Source organism: Mauremys reevesii, linkage group 8, assembly GCF_016161935.1.
Source record: "Mauremys reevesii isolate NIE-2019 linkage group 8, ASM1616193v1, whole genome shotgun sequence".
NCBI lineage: Eukaryota > Metazoa > Chordata > Testudines > Geoemydidae > Mauremys > Mauremys reevesii.
Window position 1 is genome coordinate 43,827,626 of NC_052630.1, and position 9,334 is coordinate 43,836,959.

Genomic DNA, 9,334 nt, shown 5'->3' on the forward strand with positions numbered 1-9,334 from the left:
CTGTCTGCCTCCTGCAGCAGCTCTGATTGGCTGCTATTCCCCAGGAGGCGGGGCAGTGGGCAAAGCAGCCAATCAGAGGGGGTCTCCTGCTGGGAAGCACTACAGGATGTGCAGCTCAGCTCTGGACTGCTCTGTAGAGGATGGAGGACTATTAGCCAGGGTGGGCAGGGATGGTGTCTCTAGCCTCTGTTTGCCAGAAGCTGGGAATGGGTGACAGGGGACGGATCACTTGATGATTGTCTGTTCTGTTCATTCCCTCTGAAGCACCTGGCATGGGCCACTGTCAGCCTGGCCATTTTTATGTTCTTATGTAGAGATTAGGGTGACCAGACATCCCAACAGTCCCGATTTTAGGGGACTCGTCCCACGTCCTGACCTTACATTGGTCGGGACGCACTTTGTCCCGAATCGGGGGGACTGTGGCAAGCCGGCGCCATCGGCGCCACTCACCTCTCCTCCTGGGGGGCTGTGGGGCAGCGCAGCTGAGCTCCCGGCGCGGCGGCACCAGCCCGCCGGCCGGCAGGAGCTTGCAGAGTGCAGCCCTACTCCAGGCACACACAGGCAGCAGGAGGTCTCTGCTCCGCTGCGTGCTACAGCGGGGCGGGGCTTGTAGACACGGGTAGTGGGCGCTGGGGGGGATAGAGCCCCCCGTGCACCTGCCCCTGCCCCCTCCTCAACCTGACCCGACCCGTGCAACCCTAGGAGCCAGACATAGGCGGCAGGTTTGTATAATTTTTGGTGGGGCCCAAAATGGTGGGGCCCCCCCGCTCCTGCCCTGTAAGCCGATATAAAATGAAGCTACAACGCGTCAGTGCCACAAGATTACAAGGGTCAATTAAAAGTGGAAAGTCAGAAGCAGCACTTGCCTACTTCAATATACAGTATTATATTTTGTTGCATCTGTTGTGATGAAGTGGGAATGTTCTTAATATTTTCTCTGAATACTGTGTGGGTGCCTCAGTTTCCCCTGCAAGATGCCAACTGAAGGTGTTGGGGACAAAGAGATCAGGTGGCCTCCTTGTCCAGAAGAGACACAGAGGCCAGAGGAGGGAGTGTCAGTTTGGAGCTGGCTGGGGAAATTGGGAGAGACCCAGAACTTGGTTCTGGGCTCCCCACCCCCCAAGATGGACCTGACAGAGGGGTTCTGTTTTCTGTACCAACAAGCTCTGTTTAAACTGTGTTCCCGTCATCTAATAAACCTTCTGTTTTACTGTCTGGCTGAGAGTCACATCTGACTGCGGAGTTGGGGTGCAGCGACCTCTGGTTGCCCCAGGACCAGCCTGGGCAGACTCACTTTGGAAAGTGCATGACGTGGAAGGGCATGCTGAATGCTCTGAGGTCAGACCCAGGAAGGTGTAAGCTTCTTGCCCTGGAGACAGTCTGCTCCGAGAGGAGGCTCCCCAGAGTCCTGACTGGCTTTGTATGGAGATGTTCCAAAGCATCACAGCATTCCCTTCCACCGTGCACTTCCCAGAAGTCCGCACAGGCACTGACACTCCCTCCTCCGGCCTTTGTCTCTTTTCCAGGCATTAGGAGGCCACCTGATCTCTCTGTTCTCCAACACCTTCAGTTGGCACCTTGCAGGGGAAACTGATTTGGGAGAAATGAAGTACAAGCTGCCCAAACCTATCTTGACCACTCCTGAATTTGGAGGTGTTCAAAGCTGGAAGGCAGGTGCTGGGGTGGGAGAGGGCTGTGGGCTCCATGGGGAGCATGGCAGCAACTGTCTGGAGCTGCATGGAGCCAGATACGCTGGTCTGAGTGGCACAGTAAGCGGTTTGGGGTTGGAGAAGAGGTAGGGAGTTCCAGGGGGCAGTCAAGGGACAAGGAGCAAGGGGAGTTGGATGGGGCAGAGGTTCGACGGGGCAGTCAGGGGACAGGCAGCAATTGGATAGGCATGGGAGTCTAAGAGGTTTATCAGGGGACAGGTAGGGGTGCGGTCCTGGGGGAAGTTGGGTGGGGTCTCAGGAGGGGGCAGTTGGGGACAAGGAGAAGGGAGGCTTAGATAGGGGCTGAGGTCCCAAGGGGCAGTTAGGGACAGGGGTCTTGGGAGGGGTAATCGGGAACAAGGACCAGTGGGGCTTAGATAGGGGTGGAGGTTCTGGGGGCAGTTGGGGCAGGGGTCTGGGGAGGGGGCAATCAGCGGACAGAGGCAGGGAATCAGAGGGCTCTGGGCTGCATGCAGAGGCGGGGAGCCCAGAGCCCTTTAAATCACAGCCGCGGCGGGGAGTCAGAGGTCTCTGGGCTGCTTGCAACCGCGGGGAGCCCAGAGCCCTTTAAATCCCAGCCGCGGCCGGGAATCAGAGGGCTCTGGGCTGCCTGCAACTGCGGGGAGCCCAGAGCCTTTTAAATCCCAGCCGCGGCTGGGATTCAGAGGACTCTGGGCTGCCACCGCGGGCAGCCCAGAGCCCTTTAAATCCCAGCCGCGGCCGGGAATCAGAGGGCTCTGGGCTTCCTGCTGTGGCGGGAGCCCAGAGCCCTTTAAATCTCAGCCGCGGCTGGGATTTAAGGACTCTGGGCTGCCTGCAACCGCGGGGAGCCCAGAGCCTTTTAAATCCCAGCTGCGGCCGGGAATCAGAGGGCTCTGGGCTGCCTGCAACCGCGGGGAGCCCAGAGCCTTTTAAATCCCAGCTGCAGCCGGGAATCAGAGGGCTCTGGGCTTCCCGCTGCGGCGGGCATCCCAGAGTCTTTTAAATCCCAGCCGCGGCCGGGAATCAGAGGGCTCTGGGCTCCCCGCCGCGGCAGGCAGCCCAGAGCCCTCTGATTCCCTGCCGCGGCTGGGATTTAAAAGGCTCTGGGCTGCCGGCAGCGCACAGCAGGGGAGAAACCTAGCTCCAAATATTGCTGGAGCAGAGCCCCTGTCTGTGAATATTCCTGGGGCTAAAGCCCCAGGAGCCCATATAAGTCGGCGCCCATGGAGCCAGAGGGACCTGCCTGCTGGATGCTTCCTGGGAGCTGCTTCAGGTAAGCACTGCTGGGACTCACCTGGCCCCCTCTGGCAGGTCCCTCTGGGGGGGCTCCTGGCCAAGCAGGGGTGAAACCTGGCGGCTAAAAGGGGAGACTCCCGGGGGGGAGGGCTTGGGGCGAAGCTGCGGAGAAGGGAGCGGGGCGGGCTCGGGGAGATGAGACCAGCGCACCAAGCCACTTGCCTTTCTCCGTCTGCAACAGATTTGGCTTTATCTTTATATTAAGGGGCGAGTCACACTCCAACTCAATCTGCAGGGAGCACAACTCCTGAGTAAGAACATGAACAATTTTATATCATCACTTCTTGGAGTAGTACTATGCTACGAAGTTTTACTGTGACCTTATGAAAATATCTATTTGAATCTGTCTCTTGAACTGAACTATCGCACTACTGTGTATGCTACATTTCTGAGCTTGAAATAAAACCACAATAAATTTGCCCTTTTAAAGGAAAACTAGAGTGATTAGTTCCAACACCTTGGATAGCTGTATAAATATTTATTAGACAAGAATATATCAAAATTACTTTTCTTCAGAAATAACTACCATTCTTTCCTCGGCTTTATAGCGCTGATATTAATGACACCTAAAAAGATTGAATAAAACTTTTCTTCCTGACTGGTTTTGAAGAATTCTGAATGCAAAATGTTGATCACTTTGTGGCTAGGTGGATTCTTCCAGGTTTCAGGAATCCTCTCAAATACCCCATGGCCAAAAAAGTCACCCAAGTAGTAGTATGTTGATGCAGTCTCTGGATTCTAGCAATATTTTTGTTTCACCTCAGAAATAAAGTACAAAAATACATCAGATTTTTACAGTAAACGTTTTGTAAAAGATTTCACATAGATATTTTTTAAAATATTTATAAAAAGTTAAGTGGCATAAAATTCATCAAATTGTATTTGAGTAAGTATTTTTAAGATCACCTAACCGTCTTAGTGCAATACTTACCATTTTGGCTTTCCTAGGTTGAGAATCTCCCTTCACATACATAGTTAGCTTTATAAATATATTTAAAAACACTTGGATTATAAGAGAGAGAATAAAATCCCTCACCCAGTGCTCTTTGATTAAACCTTAATTTCCAAAACATTTCCCTTATGTATTGGAACAGTAATAATGGTTTGCACCACTATATGTCCAGACAGTTACATCACACTCATCACTATATCTTTAAACATGTATAGCATTTTTCTTCAAAGAATCTCAAAACATTTTACAAGGTTTATATCCTCACAATACACCTGAGAAGTAGCTAAGCATTATTAGATCCAGTATCCCAAACACAAAGGGGCTAGTTAGAGGCTCTGTATTACTGCTGTATTACAAAGAATAAATCATAATTACATATACAGATGGGGAAAGGTAAAGTACTTTCTCCAAGACCACATAATAAATCAATGGCAGAGCCAGAAATGGATTTGAGGAGCCCTGATTCAAATTTCCCTTTTCTAACCACAACAGCCACTATTGGGGGTGAGGGTTTGCCTTATGCTTTCACTTAGCGCTTGTGAAAACAAAATGAACCATTTCTCAAGTTTGAAACCGAATGCAGGAATCAGAATATGAAGATCCTAGTATTAAAATTTACATTAGAAATAGTCAAATCTCACTGGTTTAAGTTGTCCGAATAGCACAGGAGATGCAGTTTTATCATAAGTCTTGTGATATTTGGCATTTTGCTTAAATTCTGATTTGTTGAGGGTCCTCCTTGGACTACAGGATAATCTTAGTTTGCATTCTTTTAAAAAAGGAAGTTTCCAGCCTTTATGTTTGTTGGATGAAAAACAAGAAACAAACAAACAAAACCTTTAAGATCTAATCCCTAAAGGCTCCAAAACCAGAAGGCAAATAAAAATATTAGCTCGACTTAGATCTCTTAGAGGTGTGAATTTTTCACACCACATAGCGCTGTAATTAAGCCAACCTAGACCCTGGTGTAGACACAGCTAGGTCGACAGAAGAATTCTTCCAGTAACCTAGCTGTCACCACACTGGGAGGTGGTTTACTAGAGTGATTGAAAGCCCCCTTCCATCGATGTAGAAAGTGTCTACACTATGGTGCTGCAGCAGCAGAGCTGCAGCTATGTAGCTGTAGCACCACTCCCGGCAGTGCTTACTTGAGGTGGCTCCCAGGAAGCAGCTGGCAGGTCCCTGAGTTAAGTGTCAGAGGCTGCATCCTCCTCCCCAGCAGAGTGTATGCAGACCGGTCCACCTTGCTCATGGCAGAGCCAAAGAAAGGAGGCACTTGCCTCTGCACATGCTGATTCTACACAGGGCAGGCTGGGGCTGAGCACTGCTAGGCTGCTGCCCAGTTCACTTACCCACATTAGTAAGCAGGGATTGCACCTGGCAGCATACATCTGCTTAATGTACAATCAGGACACCATTGTCCCGATATTCAGGTAAAAATTTGCATTTGGTAGTGAAATAGAAAATTAGTTGATTGGGAATGTCCCATTAAACCCGACTGTGATCGGTTATCTACTGGCATTTTTGTTTTTTCAGATTGTTTTCTGGTGTAATGCAAATTTACGGTAGTTTACAGTTCTGAACCACAGTGCTTACTGTAGGACAAACTACAGTGGGCACGTAATAACACATAAGAAGCACAGAGACTTTCAGTGGCTAGCTATCTAGCTAATGGTTTTCAGCTGAAAACCCCACCTGAAATGGCAACGGCAAGGGAGGAGCCAACTACCAAAATACAAAAAAGACAGTGCAGATATAAGACAGAATGGGAAGCCACTTACACCTGGATTCAGAAATCCTATGAGTGTGATTCAAAAGCCTTTTGTAAAGCATGCAGGAAGGAATTTACCATTTGCCATGGCGGTGAGTCTGATGTTAAGCATCATGCTGAATCAAAAAATCATGGACAAAATACCCAGACTCACAAGAGCAACACCCTGGTCTCACATTTTTTTCAGCAAGCCAAATTAATCCTTCAATAACAAGGTTATCGCTACTGAGCTAACTCAAGTTTACCACACAGTAGTCCATCAACACTCCTATTGCTCATGTGACTGTGAACTTAAACTGGCACCTACCTTGTATTCAGATTCAACGATTGCAAAGCACGTCAGCTGTGGCCAGACTAAAGCGGAGGCATTGATCAAAAATGTGCTGTCACCACTCTTTTTAAAAGACCTCAGCAAGCCAGATGGTCCCTATTTCTCAGTTGCCACAGATGCATCTAACAAGGGCAATGTGAAAACTTTCCCCTTATCACTGAGATACTGGACACCTGAACATGGGGTCCAAGATAAATTATTAGACTTCTATGAGCAAAGTGAAGAGACCGCAGAGGCAATAAGCAACACATTACTTGAAAAACTTGCGACACACAAACTAGACCTAAACAAAGTGTCTTCCTACTGTGCTGATAATGCAAACGTGAATTATGGAAAGCGACAATCAGTGTACCAGAATTTAAAAAAACAAAATAAAAATATCTTACCAGCAAACTGCCCTTCCCTTGTTGTGCACAACGCCGTGAAACATGGTAGCAATACCCTACAAGTTGACATAGAGACTCTGGTGGTTAAGATGTTCAGTCATTTCAGCTGTTCTGCTAAGAGAGTAGCAGCATTGAAGGATATGTTTGACTTTGTGGATATGGAGCATGCCACTTTACTGCATCATGTTCTGATGCGCTGGTTGAGTCTTTTCCCAGCTGTAAACAGGCTTGTAAATATGTGGCAGGCTGTTAAGTGCTACTTTGTTTCTCTGGGCAGTGAGAAGTGTCCAAAATTTCTATGGATGCTGTTCTTGGACAGGGAAAACGGTGAACAAGGTGAGGGGCCTAGCAAAGTTGAGGTTCATCTGTTTTTCCTCCAGAATGTCCTGAAAATCTTCAATGATACTGTGCTCTGTTTGGAAAATGAGAGTATGACAGCATGTGAAGTGTGTGCCATAATGAATACTCTGAGAATTAAACTTCAGCAATGGAAAAATGACATATTCTTCGGCGCCAAAGTTGAAAGTGCATTAACTGAGATGCTGCCTGTCACTGCTGCATGTCTCCAGAAAGACTTCATTAAATTTTACGATGTGTCGATCCTATATTTGGAGAAATGGTTTGATTTTTTAACAGCTGGCTACTTGTTCAATACCCAGTGCTTGAACATCAAAGTTAATAGGGTATTCAAATTCAAGGATCTGTCTGCAGCCATGACAGCTGTAGACCTTCTGAAAACAGTCAGTCCTGATCAGCTGTATGATGAGTACTGTATCATCAAAGACATCAACTCCAAGTTGGGGAGCCTGGAAACTATTCAGTTGGGGAACTCTGGTCTCAAGTGCTGAGAAACAAGGACAGTAGCACTGAATTCCTGAACATGGCAAAGCTGGTGTCATACATGGTCAGTATACCCGTAAGCAATGCATACTCAGAACGTGTATTTTCAGTCATGAAAGGTGCATGGACTGATGTCTGGAATCGAAACGGCATAGACTTGGTGCAGAGTGAAACCCTTGTCAAAATGAATTTCCAGTTGAGTTGCAAGGACTTCTACAGCTTTGTGATTGCCCAGAAGCAAGTTATGGCTATGGCAAAGTCAGCCAAAAAGTACTAGACTTCTGGAATATCTGAGAGATATGCAAATTGGGAAGTTGATTTATTGACTGAATAAAAAACCCGGCCCTTTATCCCCAGTTGTTTGTTTAGTGTACAAATAAATCTGTATGTTTAAATATGTATTATGACTAAGTCTATAATTTAGACTCACTGATTCCAGACCTCTGTGATGTAGTTTGCTTCAGCTGTCAGTGGCTGAAGCTGGGGCTAAAGGCAGGACTGGGCTGGAGCCAGAGTTAGAACCGGGAAATTCACTCCCCTGCCCTGCAACTGGATCTGACTTTGCAACCAGAATCCTGCGCCCCTGTCCTGTAGCTTCAGCTGGGGGCTGGAGCTGGAGCCCTGTGCCCCTGGCCCTGTGGCTTCTACTGGGGGCTGGAGCTGGGGCCATGAGTCCTTGCCCTGTGGCTTGTGGGCCGGGCTGCAGCAGGGGCCGTACAACCCCTCTCACAGCTTGCTAGGGCCCCCTCTCATGGCTCTGTGCACCCGTGTCGTCGTCGTCTCTCCCCTCGCCCCCTCCCCCCCTTCCCCCGCTCGCCCAATGTATCCTGATATTTCACGCTTGCGATCTGGTCACCCTAGTAGAGATGTCACCCCGGGTGTGCACTTGTTGGGAGCCTCCCCTTGCATGAGACAGGCAGGGAGCAGCACAGATGCCCTCCTGGCAGGGCCAGGTGTGGAGGGTTGCCCCAGCATCACTGGCAGCAGCTGGTGCCTGCCACTTGCCTCCTACAGTGACTGCACTCAGCAGGGCTCTCCCTGGACCTCCCCATGCTGCTAGGATTGGCTAGGGCTGGAGCTGTTTGGCCATGATGCAGGGGAATCCCCCTCTGATTGGCTGCCTGCCCCCCTTGCCTTCATCCCGGGGCAGAATGACCAACCAGCCCTGCACTGCCAGCGTGCCCCTTCCACACTGCCCCCCTGCCCAGTGCCCTGCCCTTATGCCAGCACCCCCTCACCCAGAGACTTCTCCCACAGATCCCTATGCCCAGCACCCCATGCCTAGAGACCCCTCCCACTGACCTCCCACCACAACCGCACAGCACCCTGTACACCATACCCCTTGCCCAGCTCCTCCACCCACAGATTCCCTACTGTCCAGCACCCCTTCCGCTTGGGAAATTCAGGACTGGGAGTGTGTCCACCTTGCTGGTTGTAATGAAGGCTGGTGGAAGCCGGAGAGGGACTGTAGACAGGCTTCTGGGGTCAGAGCTGCTGAACCAGGGTTGTCTAGCACAAGAGACAAAGGATGAGACCTGCATGCTTGTCGGGTGGCAGTGAGCATCCCAGGCTGTGAGCTACAACAACAAAGCATTGTGAGGTACCCAGGGCTACAGGGCAAGTGGTGGAACAACCCCTGACTGTTCTGGATTGAACCCCACACTCCGTTACATTTACACCCATTCATAAGGCTGTGTCCAGTCCCTCAATCCCAGTGTCTCTGCAGTTTAAGGGCTTTCCCTGTGCTCCTGCCTCAATTCCCCCGGCAGCACCATCTCAGTGTGCAGTAGATCCAAGGCAGAAGTGCCATTTCAGGCACTGGTGCCCAAACTAGCAAGGGGCCAAGCAACTAGTAAAAGAGCAGTGAGAGTTTGGCCAGTAGCCTACCACAGAGAACTCTTGCCATATATGTCCAGTCTCCCTCCTGCCGGTGAGACGTTACAACCAGTGGAATTATTGCACGCAGATTAGCTATAGAGGAAGGGTGGTGACTGGTTATGTCTCATGTCACAATGGCCCCACTTAAACTTCTGAGCTATTGCCACCGGTGCCTGTCTGTGGCCTTTA